At 38.4% G+C, this 16241-nt stretch overlaps 1 protein-coding gene across 1 annotated transcript in view; it reads left to right on the top strand.

Moving 5' to 3' along the window:
- The window catches only part of naaladl2 (N-acetylated alpha-linked acidic dipeptidase like 2), a 753458-nt gene that overhangs the window by 94726 nt on the left and 642491 nt on the right, over nucleotides 1-16241 (top strand). Inside the window, exon 2 of the mRNA XM_084722364.1 lies at nucleotides 1644-1681. The gene's annotated coding sequence lies outside the window, so the exon portion shown is untranslated. The remainder of the gene's footprint in view (nucleotides 1-1643; nucleotides 1682-16241) is intronic.

Raw genomic sequence — 16241 nt, 5'->3', positions numbered from 1 at the left:
TAAAGTATGGAAGCTTAATATTATATTTATGTGGTGCCACTCTATTGTGTTGTGACTGGTTAGACTACCTGTTAAATAACAGTAATAATGTAAGAAACTGTAATGTTAGTAATTAAAGTAGATATAAAAAATAAATGATAAATTAATGCTATTCTGGCATGTTCAAGTAAAAGTTCAAGTAGAGTACACCTCAAAAAAAAATAAAAATTCTCCTGACCTGTAACGTCTAGATGTTTTTTAGAGTACTGATTATATCAGCTGAAGAGTTGTCTTGCTTCTCTCCAGTATAATGGGACTAAACGGAACGCAGCTTGTGGTGCTCAAAGCACCAAAAAAATGCATTAAAAAAAAATCTAAACCAGCGTATCTTTCTAAAAATCATGACCTGGTTACTCAAGATAACCCAACAAGACCTTGTTGTGAGCAGCTTCATAGGAACTGCTTTCTTTCTGCAAAGGGATAGTTCACCCAAAAATGAGAATTTAGTCATTATCTACTCACCAATTGAAGGTCAGGTTTAGTTTTTTAATCCACAAAACACTGCTGGAGTTTCACAGGAAAACAGTGTTGCAGAATCTCCCAAACAGTAGAAGTGAATGGTGACCAGTTTATATTATGATGTCATGTATGATGTAATGCCTGCCATGTGTAAGTCTGCGCCTCACTTGGGTCACCCCAGGCAATAAAGTCTGGACACGCCCCTGGTCATGACACCAAATACTAGTCACTTAGTAATGGTGCCACTGAGTCATGTGACCATAGTGTAGTTTATTTATAGCCTAACATTAGCTTTTTATTTCTGGCGATTCCATTTATGCTTTATAAATCATAAAGGTGGAGCTCAGTTGTGAATCAACTTGCTGAACAAAACATGTATTATGTATATGTACTGTTCACCAGAGAGCTTGTTTTCTGCACTTATAAAAAATCCAATCAAAAAATCTTACTTGCTTTTTGTGCAACCAGAGCAACACTTCTGTGCTGGCCTCCAACGACACGTCATCCCTGCAGCACTCTATATATGAAATAATAACAGCCACCTCTGAAATAAGTGAAAAATAACATTCCTAATGTTTGAGTTAACACTCTGCTCAACACTGTTTGAAACCATTTCAGAGGTATCTCTGAGCTCACCTCACTTCCTTTTCATTATCTTTGCCCCCGTCATGCTTTTTCCTTTCTACCATCTTTGAGTCTCTATATTAGTTCCTCTCATACACACTCTCTCTGAGTCTCTCGCACACACACACACACACACACAGACACACACACACACACACACTGACAGAATGGCACATCTCCTCACCGTGTCCATCTGCAGGATGTTGAGGATTCACTGGCAGACTCTCTCAGCCTTTATCTGTGCTATTTCCAGAGGGGGAGCAGTAAGTGAAGTATTGTGAGAGGTGATACAAAAGCTTCCTTCACAAGGGAGGAGAGGGAGAGAGGAGCAGAGGAGAGAGTTTGTAAAATATGCCGCTGACTATTCATCTCGCCGTCTTCTCAGCTCCCTCTCCCTCTCCAGCTCTTTCCAGGCTCCTGGAGAAACCACTTCATGTGCTTGGACAAAAAGAATTCTCACCATGTTAAATAATGCAGCTGGTCCACACTTCCTCCATCTCTCCTTTTCTTTTCTTTTTCAGGCCATTTGAAACGCCAGATCAACTCCAGCACATAAGACGTGAGTAAGAAATGACATATTACCATAAATGCATTTGTGTGGTGCTCCTGTCTGTTTCAACACTGAGGTAACCAAGCAGAGATCCTGTCAATAGGCAGTTTGTGAATGTGTTTTTTTCCTGCTCTTAACATCTGATGTCATTTTACAAGACGAATGCTCTTGTGCTCAGATGATGTGATGCATTGTACTTTTCTGTTTGATGAGTAATAACAGGGTGGTTAATATGAGTAAGGAGCAGCAGAAAACCTCCACATTTAGAGATAGAAATGAGTGAAAAGCATCAAATAGTGGAACAAAGTGTTATGTTCTTGAGCAAAGATGGAACTAGTCATTAATTTATTATGGCCAAAACCAAGGAAGCCTAAGTAAACACAAAAACAGCTTGGTGGAACTATTTAAATATTGATATCAGAGTAAAATCTTGAGGGTTGATATGCTGTGATGTCCAATATCACTGGCTGGCTATTAATACTTGGTTGAAATTCTTTCAATATATGGGTCATTTACATATTTGTTGCACGCACTCTCTTACATCGATTTAATAAAGATAAACCGGACACTTGTGTAAAACGTTGCTCAAAGGAGGAACATTAGTACATTGTTGTTTACATGCCAGGAGATGCACATTTTCTGCATAAAAATATTGTAGACCACATCCCATGAACACAGAGGTTCCAAAATTTTTCTGGCATGCCCCCCTCTCAAAAGCCAAAAGAAGTGAAAACTATGAAGTTTTCTTGTGACATCACTCTGTATGGGAACCCAGTTTTTAGTGACTCAGATACAGCGGCAGGTGCTGTATATGGTGCCCAGTACTTGTACTTTGTTTTCATACCTTTGTTTCTCTTTAGTTGAAAGATGATCCAAATATTCTTGGCATGAATCACAGGGAAATTTTTCCAGTTTCTGCTGCGTCCCTACAGAGTCCATGTTGGGCCATTATTTTTCCTCCCACTGAATGTCACATGACTGAAAACTATGAACTGATGGAGAAAAGTGTAGATCAAGAGGAGAATATGTTGAAAATAAAGTGGACAACAGTGAAGTGTCCACAGCAGCTGCTAGTATGAAACAGCACAAAATAGTTAGGTGGTATGTGGACAGCTCAGTGTTTTCTGAGGTGAGAAGTTGTGAAGAAAGTTTGAGAAATGCTGTGATAGAGCTCTGGCAACCTTCATTGAGCGTGCTGTGCTTCTCTGCACTACCAGGGTAAAGACTACGATCACTTGACTGTTGTTCCTCCTGTGAATGGATCAGTAAAATGATCTGGATTGAGCAGGATTCAGGCCTTTGACAGTGACATCTCTATAACTCAGTAATAGCAGTTGATAATACAGCTTATTTCAAGACCTTTGTGCTCCCCCACATCGACACTCTGCAATTTGGAAGTCTGAAATGTCAACACTGTTGTTTCCCAGTGGAGTCACAGGCGGCTTTGTCTATGACTGTGCCTTTGTCTGTTTGTGTACACATATGATGGCTGCCCACAGTGCATCTGCTTGACTGCTCCATTTGATTGCTCACTCCGGCAGCACTCTGGGAAATGTTAATGGAGGGCAGTTAACGTCAGATACAGTTCACCACCGTGAGCACTCGACCCACCATCACCCCGATGGAGAGACGGATAAAAAAGGTGGAGCAATTTACCAAGAAGGGTTAAAGAAGTCAAGGAAAGCAAAGAAGAACACCCACTGCTCTATTGATGAGTGTGCTTAATTGCATTCCTGCCCGCATTCCTTATTTGTTTGTGTGTGTGCAAATGTGCGCATGTGTGTGTGTGGACACACAAGCCTCGCGTCTCTGTGACTGAAGTGTTTACTGGTGTGTAAAGCATTTACATCACTGTGCGAAGAAGGTGTGAAGCAGACAGACAGTCAGGTACATCTTGTCCAATGGCCCGTCTACCACTTTGGCTACTGTTGTCACGGTTATCTCTCCCTGTCACACACACACACACACACAAACACACACACACACACACATGCTGCTCGCTCTGTTGCCTCACTGACCTGAGATTGCTGTGTGCTGCTGCTCACATCCAGAGAAGCATCGGGCCGTATACAAACACACTCACACTCACACACACACACACACACACACACACACACACGCACAATGATTTATGGCCTCCAATACAGTCAATAAGAGCCATGGCCAAGATGAAGGACTTGCTAGCAGAACACAAGCACACACACATACACACTGTTGTCCATTAGCTAAGTGTACTGGAGTGAGCTGCTCTCTACATTGGCTCTCTTTACTACATTCCTAGTTAACACTGTTGTTGTCTCTGCTTACCCTGCGAGGCAGCTGGATTCATGAGATCATGCAAGAATCCACCTTGACAGGCTTCAAGCTATCCATCTGTGTTTGCATCAGAATAGTGTTGGCTCATCAGCGTCCTTAGAGGGACTACCTGCAGCTACGGGCGTGGTTATAGGTTAGAGGTACATCTCAACAAACAATGGTGGCTCCCAAAGAAGTTAGCTTGGATACTGTGATAACATCAGTTATATCAGAAGTATTTCTTCATTGACAGAAGAACAAAGAACAGCACTGAAGGCTTTTATCAGTGGAAGAGTTTCAGTCTTCTTTTGGCCAGCTTCAGTTTGGTGAGATGATCTGCTTGAAGTTGTTAGACATGACAGATGGTTCATCCAATCACCTGCCAGAGGTTTTCTTAAAAGTGCCCGAACTTTTCCAAACAGTTCCAGCTGGCGTGAAAAGCTAAAGGTATATATTACCTGTATGCAGAATATAAGAAGGAATGTGGATATGTATGTAATTGCAATGAAACTACTGGTATGAATACTGAAACCTGTAGCATTCAATTGCAACCTTTTTGTGTAAAAGAATGGACTATAAACTGAAAAGCACATATCTCATACACACACAGTGTTGGGGCTAGTTACTCAAAAAAGTAATATATTACATATTACATATTACTCTCAAAAATAGTAATGCCTTACTTTACTTTATTACTCCCTGGAGAAAGTAACTAGTTATATCACTAGTTATATTACAAGTTACATTTTTTTTCTTAATTACTCTATAATTGCCTGAAATGCATCAGATGGAGGGAGAACAGACAAAGTATATATTCAGTGTCTTAATGTCTATAAAGCCATTTAGAAATCGTACTGTACTGTCCCCCAAACTGTGTTTTTGAGGATGTGGACTTCTAGCTGCAACAATGAGGATGCAATATATATGAATAAATAATAAATGGAAAATATGCTTAATGTTAACTATTACATGTTTGAAGATGATGTAACATTTGTTCATACTGGTAGCACGGTTAAAGAAACAAGAGACTTTGTATACAGCATTATTTATATTTGCACAAATTTGCAACCACAATCACATGATGCTGCCTGAAATAAAGTACAACACATTTATTTGTTTGGATCCCCATTAGCCACTAACACAACCACACATCCTGGTTTTCACTAAAGTAAACATCAAAATGTAAAACAATCAAAAGTCCATGGCAAAAGCAGACAAAACAACAATAAAAAACTACAATAACCAGTCAACATTTCTAAGGTTGTGTTCCAAGATAGAAGCCTCAGCTCTTCTTTGTGTTTAAAGCAAATTGTAGCATGCTAACATAAAACTAAGATTGTGAGCATGGTAAACCTGCTAAAGATGTTAATTGTCATTGTAAGACTGACTCTATCCATGTAGCTGCTGTTTTCTGTCTGGATTCCTGAATGCACAGGACAAAACCCACATTTCAAATGACATAAAACACTTTTTTGAACTAAAAACAGTCCTTAAATATGCCAAACGTATTCTTAAACCCCCTTTTTATCTGCATAGCCTGAAAGTGAAAACCAAGCAAATTACCCCATGTCACGAGTGCAGAAAGACTCTTTTCTTCTTCTCCTTTCCTCTCCTGTATTTTGTCTCATCTTCTCCTCTTCTCCTCCCACCTCTCCTCACTGACTTTTGTTTGCCTAATAAACACAGCAGCATCTCTTAGCTTGGAAATAAAATCAACTCTTTTTTAGAGCAACACAAGCTGTGCTTTCACATAAAACAACGGTCAATTAGACTTAAGATGCTGAGCCTCTTCCTAGGCCATAAAACATGGATAACAATGAGCAAACTAAAAGCAAGCAAAGACACTTTAGCTCCTCATCTGTAGTCGTTGGAGTTGTTACAGGAGCTTGTTGAGAACTTTTTATAGTATTTTTTGTTTGTTTGTTCTTTCATTGTGGTGTTTGCTCATTCAAATGGTTTCCACAGAATATTACCTGGCTTGTACTTCGCTGCTATGTTATGCACAATTGTGTAATTCAGTTAGATCTTGGCCTCTAAACCTGCTTACCTATAGGTAAACCTATAGGTTTCCAACTTTTGGAAAGAGAAATCTAATGGGTTGCAACATGTTTACCAAGGTTGCAGGGTGGCTCTATAGATGTTAGTGTCCATTTGTCAGTCAGTTGGACCATGACTTTGGCCCAGGCTAAAATATCTCAACAGCTGTTGGATGGACTACATACAGTTTTGTTAATGGTACCCAGATGATGAATCCCTCTTTCACTCCACCTCTCCTTAATGTAATGTAAATTTGGTACAGATATTCACAGTTCCCAGAAGGTGAACCCTCACAACTTTCAAGATACCTTGACTTTCCCTCCAACACACAACCGTCAGGCTGACATTTGTGTTATTGAGTGAAATGTCTCAACAACTATTTCTTCACGGATGTCACAAAATCTGACATATACATTATTATGCACCAGCTAAACATCAGCATGTTAACATTGTCATTGTGACATTAGCATTCATATCAAAGCACCACTGTTTTTAAATAACAGTAATAATAATGGATCACATTTATATAGTGCCCTATCATAAACAATCAGCATGCTTCATTCATTCATCATTCGTGGTGAAGGGGGAAAACTCTCTTCAAAAGCCACCCATGTGATGGACAGGGAGGGAAACACTGAGCCAGCTACAATGGGGGATGATTAGTAGGCCAGATGGAGACAACCAGGTTGGGAAACCCCTTCGCTTTGCAGTAAGTGCCACTAGATGTTTAATGACCACATTGAATCAGGACTTCAGTTTAAAGTCTCATCTGAAAGATGGCATCTCCTACAGCACAGTGTGCCTGTCACTGTACTGGGGCAAGCTAACAAGACTGCCCCCTACTCACCCACCAATACCACTTTCTGCAGCACCTCAGTTTTCCAAGGAGGTCTTTCATCCAGGTACTTGCCACTCCCATACCTGCTTAGTTTCAGCTATGCAGCAGAAACAGGGTACATGTTGGTGTGAGTGCAATGCTGAATATAACCTCACAGAGCTGTTAACATCACCAGCTTTACTAAGAAAATGGGTTCTGCTTTTCTTTGCTCAATTGTTGTGGTGAAACAACAGACTGACAAGTTACTCGCAACTCATAGGCACTGAGTTGAACATTGACATTGGTACTGAAACTCGTACCCCTCATGCAAACTAATGAATGCTGGTGTGGAAAAAAAAAAACAGTCGCGTTATAAACCAAAAGGCTTTTGAACCTCTGGCCTCTGATTGCAATGAAAGATTGCTTGCAATTAGTAACAGTAGTTGAGAGGACACTGCAGAAAAAATTATGCACAGGATCATAACACCTTATAGATAAATTGTGGGAAGAGTTCATTCCTGCATAAATGAACATGCCTGATCATTATTACTGCCATTTCCACATCACCACATCATGAAAACATATTCAGATGTTAAAACTTAAGAAATGAGAAATAAATTCATTTAATGCAAGTTAACAGGCCATCTCACTGTTTTTTTTTTATTTTTTTTATTTCTTCTTATCAGGAAAACAACATAAAACATTTTAGCCCACTTCTAAATGAGACAAAATAAGTGCAAACAAACAACAGACACATTTTAAAAGTTTTACAAAAGGTGTACTGCAGATAGAAATCTTAAGTTTGCAGAATTTCTTCCACTGTCTTTTATTTATTTGGGGATCCAAATAAAATCCCCTGTGACCCACCTGTTGGACCCAAAGCAGTGTTTGGGAATGACTGCCCTAGAGGACACTTTGTTATGTTTTGTCCACCCCAGAGGACATTTCTTTATATTTTGTCCACTGGAAAGCCACCCTAGAGAATCCCTTTTATGTTCTGTCCACTGGAAAGACACCCTAAAACACACTTTTTATTGTTTTGTGGATGGCCTTCATCCTAGAGGGATTTATATTTTGTCTGCTGGAAGGGCACCCTAGAAGGCACTTCATCATGTTTTGTCCACCCTAGAGGACACTTTTTTACATTTGTTCACTGAAAAGACACCTTTGAGGACATTTATATTTTGCCCACTGGAAGGGCACCCTAGAGGGCTGAGAGGGGCAGTTGCCCCACTCCTCCAGGGGACTCACAGTAGAAAAAGTAATGCGAGTAGGATTGGTGGTACTTGTGCAGTTCAGTACGAGGTAACAATGTTAGTGCTGTAATGTGATTGGACACACACTTGACTCTCATGTGACACAGCTACTCGACAGAGACATACTGGTCTAACGTGTGTGTGTGTGTGTGTGAGTGTATGACAGGTCAGTAGTGGATCTAAAGAGGACTTTTTCAGAGAGTACCGCTGAGTGGCTCAAGTTCTCCTTCTCTTAAGCCTGGCAGTGATGACTTGTCCTGAGCAGCCTGACCTGCAGCTTAGCCCCCTCATCAAACTGGCTTAACTGGAGAGGCTCACTGGAAAGATGAAGGCTGGCTGTAGCTGGGTAACGCAGGCAGACTGACAGACCAACAGACAGCAAGTCTACAGCTTCTCTCTCTGCAGGTCAGCTCTGCTTGTTGCTGTTTCCTAACTTGTTCACTCAGATCAGCGTTTGGGTGCATGTGTTGTTTATTCAGTGTCTTCAGCTGTGAGCTCTACATGAGAGAATACTGACTGAGAGTAATCATAATCAAATTACAGTGTGGATTGATTTGATGTGTTTATGTAAGTGTCCTGCACCACATGGTATCCAGCATGCATAGACTTACAAGACACTTAGGGATGTAAGTGTGTGAGAATCAAGGTTGGGAGGGTTACTTTAAAAGTGTCTTCGGATACACTTACTAATAACCTGTTAAAAATGTTGTCAGTAACCTAATCCTGGTATCGCAATATCAAAATAGTGTAACTTGATTACTTTCCATTACTTTTTGATTACTTCAAATGTGGTGAAATTGTTTCACTTAAAATAATGTTATTTTGTTATCTGGTTGTTGTTGTTTGTTGTTTGGTTCATTGATTGTTTTTCCAGTGATTCCTTTCTTTGTTATGTATGTACAGATGCAGGTTAAAATTAATAGAGGTCATAAACATAGTCAAAGGGACATTTCATCTCCAAATCAAAAATACATATTTTTCTCCTGACCTGTAGTGCTGTTTATCCATGTAGATTTTTGAGGAGCTGCAGAGGTTTGGAGATAGTTTCATGTAGGAACTCTCTGGTACATTCTAATATGTTCTGGTAGATTCTACTGCAGACAGAAAGTAGTTTCTAGTAGTGAAACTTCTCATGAAAAGGTCTGTGGATTATCTTGCTTGGATGCTAATGTTGGGCCTCATTTACAAACAGTGCATAGACACATTGGAAGTGTTATGGGAAATCTATTTATTGTCCTTGTTTTTAGGCTTTTATCATAAATGTTATGATTATCTGGTTTTATGTTAAGTACTTCTCCTCGTCTTCTTTTTCTTCTTCTCATTATTATTATTATTATTATTATTATTATTATTATGATTATTATTATTATTACTAGGTATGCACTGATACCACTTTTTTCAGACTGAGTACAAGTACAAGTACTTACATTTGGGTACTTGCTGATACCGAATACCGATACAAGTACTTAATAATGCCATTGAAGTTCTTACAATAACTTTAAAAACATGTTTTATTTTCATTAGATGGTCACTTTCTCTTTTTCAATATGCTGAAAAAATAAGATACCCTTTGGGATGGCAGATTATGTTCTCCTTACTCATCTATTAGACGCTCATTTTAAAACACTGGAAAAAAAAAAAAACAGAAGCTCCCACTCTACAGATCTGGAAAGATTTGATGAGATATTATTTGTCCATAGAAAAGACATTATCTGAGGATAACAACAAACTAAAGCAATTCAACAAGGTTTGGGAACACATATATATAGATTTAAAACAAAAATAACTGGTGGCAGAGAGGACAAGTGGGGACTCTGGTGGAGATCAAGGGCATAGAACTACTGTGAGTTGTATATTAATGTGTGTGCATGTGTGAGTGTGTTTGAATGTTGTGGGGGCGAGTGAATTGGAATGAGAGAAATGTGAATAGCAGGTAGGAATGAAAGTCATGTGCCTTGTATTTTATGTCTTGTGTATATAAATGTATGGAGTGAGTGATGTTTTGGGTTGCATGACACCATTCAAGGATAAGACATGTTATGGAAAACACTTAATGTGTTTAAAGGTATTATTAGTTTTGTGGCTGAAAGATTGTAAGTAAACCTCATGGTGCATAGTATGAAATCAATAAAGATAATTATACAAAAAAAAAATAGATGCTCACTTTCTAAATGTAACAAATCATTGTTGCTGTTTCCTGCTACAAGTGTAACCATGGTTACATTTTTAGGTTATTTGTAGTAAGTTACTTTACTGATTTTGTGTTTCTTGTTAAGCTGTACAGTTTACTATGTGCAGAATAAATTTTATTGTTACAAATGGTGCAATATATGATAATTATTTCATTATCATTTACAGCATTTTAACTTGTATTTTAATTACACATTTACATGTGTAGTATTTTAGTTTCTTCTTCTGTTCCTCTTGTCTAAGATCTAATTAGTTCCTACCTGTCATTGTTTAGGGGGGACAGGTATGAGTGTGGTGCCATGTGTGCGACAGTTTTGTTCACCCTGCTGTGAAGCCCAAAGAGTGAAGTTTGGTGTCCTGTGCTGTCAGGCTGTTTTAGTGAAGATTAACTACACAAAGAGAAGTTGTAGCAGCTTATTACCAAGAAAAGATGGTTACAGACTGGAGGCAGCCAAGTTTTTTCTTTGTCTTCGGATTAATTAGTCGAAGCACCAACTAGTTTACACCCACCAGGACTTATTGGACAGCGGCTGACTGCTGTCTACAGGTGCTCTCTGCATTTATTTTAGTTTTACATGGACTTACATGGAACTTTACAGACAGTTTCCAAAATCGCTGCGGTCATTAGTGGATGATGTTGATGACAGCGAGTCTCGCTGATAATGACGATGTGACCAAAACAGAGGGTAAGCATCAGCAAACACCCTGAAATCTGCGCTGTGTTGGCTGTTGGATGTTTGCTTGTGTTGAGCGGCTACTTTTCATGACATGGTATCAGATGTGGGCTATTAGTGTAGTTTTATGAGTACAAGAATATGAGGACAGTATCGGACCGATACCCAATGCTGGTATTGGTGCATCCCTAATAATTATTGTTATTATTATTATTATTATTATTATTATTAGTAGTAGTAGTAGTAGTAGTAGTAGTAATAGTAGTAATAGTACTAGTAGTAGTACTAGTAGTAGTAGTGGTAGTGGTATTGGCTGTATGCCAACACTTTTACCCTCATCTCTTCTCTGATTTATTTATTTATTTACTTCCAATAATTGCGGTGAGTCTCTTATCTCGCTGTCAGATCAAGTTTTCCTTGTTCTCCACCTGTTTCATATTTTTTTCTGCTGTTTTGTTTTTCTTTTTTCTGCATCAGCTTGAATGTCAAAAGATTTCTCTCCATCATTTTTTCTTCCTCGGAAACCATCAGCACGTGTGTCCACTGTACAGATTGAACATGGAGAGGCGGTGCTCAGTGCTGGTGAAAAGCAGGTGAATCAGAGAAATTAAACATTATTTCCTGATTGTTTCACAATGGCTAAGTTCATAACATAAATAAACACATGACACACATAGTTTCCACTGTAAAATGGTTGAGGTTTGGTGAGGCTCAGGCACAGACACTACTATCAGTCAGAATAAGCTGCTTGTATTAGTGACCAACACGCATGTTTTAATGGTGATGAGGATGGACTGGAAACATCACTGCCCAGGTTGCCTTTATCAGCTTTAGTCAGTGATCAAACACCTCTTTTTTGGGTTGGTTTAGCTTACTGCTGTTATTTCTGCCTCTAGAGGAGATCTGTCTTTGAGAAATATTTGTAGGACAAATGTACTGTAAAAACCTTCACTTGGTGTAGATTGTAGTAATAAAGACTGGCAAATATGTATATTTGTATGAAAATGTTGTGCAATGACTGTGATTTGGCTCACTAGATGGCACATTTCTCCTCAGTGTGTTTGAGAGGACCATCATCTCATCTGGTGTAGAAAATATAAAAAGCAAGGACCATGACCAAAACCCAAATAGTCTATGGAAAGTGAAAACTCTGCACTAAAGTAGACCACAGACTTCTATTGTATCAGAGAGAGAGACAAATTTGGTGTATCTCAGAGAGTGTGTCGGCCGCTGACTCTGCCTTTTCCTGCTGCTGGGTTATCTGTGCAGGGTAATGAATGGAGTCAGACGGAGTTAAGTTGAGATGAATGGATGTTCTGGAATTGGCACACAGGCCTTATCATCAGTGAAGTATGAAGGCGGCTATTAAACAATGTCTACAACATACTGTGTACAGAAAGGGAGCTTTGGTGATTCAACACTGATTTTTCAACACTGAAGATTGTTTTTTCTTTAATGTCACAGAGACCCATTTATTCACACCCATGTTTTCTGTTGTTGTTAATATTAATCAAGTTTCAATTTCTTTAATTTGTCATAAGCACAAAAATGACATAGAATGGGAGTTTGGGGTTGGGTTGGTTTGGGTCCTTAATGATCTTGTTGGCCTTCTTCCTACACCACTGTGTGTAGAGGAACTCCGTGGGTGGAGGTTTGATCCTGGTGATGTGCTGACCTTTGTAGAGCCTCACAGTTAAGGCCAGTGCAACTGCCATATGAGGTGGTGATGCAGCTGAAGTCCCACCCCTTTTGTTCTGTGCTTCAATAACAGTTGAGCAAACTGTGAACCTCAATCAACTTTCTCCTTCACCCATAAAAGCAACATATAGGGCATCAGTTAGCAAATGTTAGCAACTATATGTTGCTTTTACTGGTCCCCTGGCAGCATCTTTTAAATGTCTATAAAATTTAGTTTTCTTTTGAATATATACAAGCATAGCACAGTGGTTCCTAAACTGGGGGGTGGGCATACAGCTACCACAGAGTTGAGTGAATATAATTTATGTAGAAAATATATAATTTATAATAATATATAATTTATGAAATAAACAAGCAATGTTGATGCTACAATGCTAACTTTTATTTCACTAAAATTCAATCTGAATCCTTTTTGATCAGTTGCTTCCCCAGTTATTGTTAATGATTGATAATTATCATTGGACGGGAGGAAGTAAAGTTTTTTCAGCCTCTGAGGGGGGTATGCCAGAAAAGTTTGGGAACCACTGGCCTAGTATACAGCATGTTGAAGTGCAGGATACAAGAAAAGAGAAAGTTGTCATTTGACTGTCATTGGAGCACAGAGTGCACACCTGATAGGTGTATCCCGCTGTGCACTGGTGGTGCAAAGGGCAGGACAGGGCAGGATACCCCTGCACCCCTGGCGCAAGACGGCAAAGGTAGATTTGGACACACCTTGAATAAATTAAATCCACTGCGCCTCACACTTTCCACTTGCACTTTAGATCAGCATAAGATAGGACCCCCGGTGTTCAAAAATGAAGAGGGTGAGAAGGTCACAGACAAGACTCAGGCTGCGTACAAATATTACAAGAGGACGATGACCTACACAAGTAACACAACCAACATGATGCAGCATGTCATCTGGAAACATAGTGAGAAGCTCAAGTCAACACTGCCTGAGCAAAGAAACTGTTAAAAGAACAATCCACAGACAAGCAGATTGTCAAACTAGGAAAACATGCAAGCCTTAGTTTGTTTATTTGAAGAGATTTCATTTATTTGTATGATTCATTTAGTTGTATTGATGTGGGATTTGTTTTAAAAATTGTTATTGTTATTTAAGATAAAATATAATTTCAGTTGCACCTTCAAAAAGAGGACATATGGGTTGTTTTGCAGTTTACCTCAGAGATAAATAAATAAATAAATAAATAAATAAATAAATAAATAATATGGGATTCTCTTTAATTTGTTAAAGATTAGAGAAAATATATGTTGTACTTTTCATATATATATATATATATATATATATATATATATATATATATATATATATATATATATATATATATATATATCTATAGTATAAATATAAATATATAGATATTATTATTATTATTATTATTATTATTATTATTATTATTATTATTATTATTATTGTAATATACATTCATTGCATAGTTTGTGTTTTGCAGCTACACACTACCTCAGACATGTTGTGTTTTTTGTCTGAGAAATAAATACAGGAATATTTTTCAGTCATAATTTGTCTGCAAGCTCATTCTGTTAAAAAAAAAAAAAAAAAAATCGTATTGTGAAACCAGTAGTGGAAATCATATCGAAATGTGACTTGTATGTATCATTACATACCTACATTCAATGTTTCTCAACAAAATGCATCATGTGCATCTTTGAGATTGAACAAATATGTTGAATGGATTTCCTTCATTTGCAAAGGCAGTTTTATAGTTTCTAAATTTGTACATTGTTTACATTCATGTTTGTTTGATAGCAAACTCCATTCATTGTCTTTCTTGACACATTTCTGTTTGTTGGTGTGTTACCATCACCACCACCTGTCAAGTAGCAGAATAGTATGATCGATAAATATGATTCACATCACCCACATTAATCCTTGTGCTTGATACTAACAAATGTTCTTTTCAGAAAGCGTCTTTTCAGAACATATTGTCAACAGTAACAAACACACAGACATGTATTTTCATTTGTATAAACTGTATAGTCAAAATTCATTCATGGATCAAGTGTAGCCTGTTATATTCCATGTTTACACCATACTCTCCTAGACACAGGCTAGTGTAACGTCTCATGGACTGACAGCTAACAGCACAGTGTTCATGAAAGTGTATGGTTGTGCTCATTGTGTGAACCGCTCCACTGGTTTGTGGCAGTGAGGGCAACTATATGAGGTTTTCCTCATCAGTCTCATCTTCTCTTGGAGCTTCATCTTTGCCATGGTTTGGGGTTTTGTTGGTTATTTCCTGTTTTATTTTGTAGTCCTGGTCTTCCATCATGTGTTTTGCCTTTACTTCCTGTCTTTGTCCTTTTCTTGTCTATTGTCTATTCCTTGTCTATCTAGTCCCTGTGTTTCTCTGTTTCTGTGTCTGTTCTTTGTTGTACATTGTGTGTCATCCTGCCTTCTCCAGAGGGGTGTACTACGAAGCGAGATTAATGGGTTAGCGAGCTATGTTGAGTCTAAAGCCAGGATTTTCAGTGTCATGAAGGTGGCTCTCTTTTAACCTGGCTAGATCACCATGGTAACTTCGGTCGGGAGCAGGTTATGTTCAGAGTTTATGATTAAATCGTCTGTAAAAATTTCTAATTATTGGCCTAACAAGATTGTTTATGAGCGATATAGCTTTTAAACTGAGAGAGGAGGCTAACAATGAAAAATTGCTGAGCTGTATGTTCGTAACGGTATACATCGCGTCATGATGGTAACCTCCGTTTGGTGAAGCAGAGTAATTTTTCCTGTTTGCTCCAGATCATATTAACACTTTAAATTGACATGGTACATAATCCACACAGTAAAATAATGATGAAACAACTACAGACACTTTGAATACTTTTTACTGTTATCTGTTTTGTCTTGGTGATTTTGCAGCTCAGATCACTGATTAGAAAATTCATCATCATTTATCACAGACAATCTTAAATCAGTTACACTCATTTTACGTTGGTTTGGTCAAAAACTTCAGTGATCTCCACGTCTCTGTCATCATAGGACAGTGTCAGACAGACTTCATCATGTTTAAATCTGCTGTATGGAGTTTTATTGTTTAATGTGCAGTTTTCATGTTAGAATAAACCGCAGCATTAAGACCGCATTTAGTCCATCAGTCATTTTCTAACAGCAAACTTCCTATTTTTTTTTACAGCAACAATGTTGCTTTTTGCCGTAATGTATTTTGTATATTTTCCACATAATTATAACAACTTGATGATTTTGACTTAATTAAGTGGCTCGCGATCGCTTCATTTCATGTGGAAGAAGAGTCAACTGATGCAACAGATGCCCCTTTTATATGAACACGCACAGAGTCTGAAGACAAAAGCCTGGATTAACAAAGTGAGTTGATAACCACCATCATGATACCCATTATTTCTGATTGCGGTTTTAGGCTTTGTCGATCCAGATCATGCAAAGAAAGCCTGGCTGTGTTGAGCTTGCTTCATAGTACACCCCCCTGGTTATGCCTAGTACTGGACCTGATAATCATTTTCTTGGACTGTTTTTGTGTTTTGCCTGTTGTGGATTCTTTTGTTTTTCTGGGCCCTGGTTGAGGCCTTACTGCACTTATGTAAGCTTGTGTTCCTTT

The sequence above is a fragment of the Lutjanus erythropterus genome, chromosome 7 (assembly GCF_056507025.1).
Source record: "Lutjanus erythropterus isolate fLutEry1 chromosome 7, fLutEry1.hap2, whole genome shotgun sequence".
Lineage (NCBI taxonomy): Eukaryota > Metazoa > Chordata > Actinopteri > Lutjaniformes > Lutjanidae > Lutjanus > Lutjanus erythropterus.
Note: the sequence above shows the minus strand (reverse complement) of the source record. Positions and strands in the feature narration are given on the sequence as shown.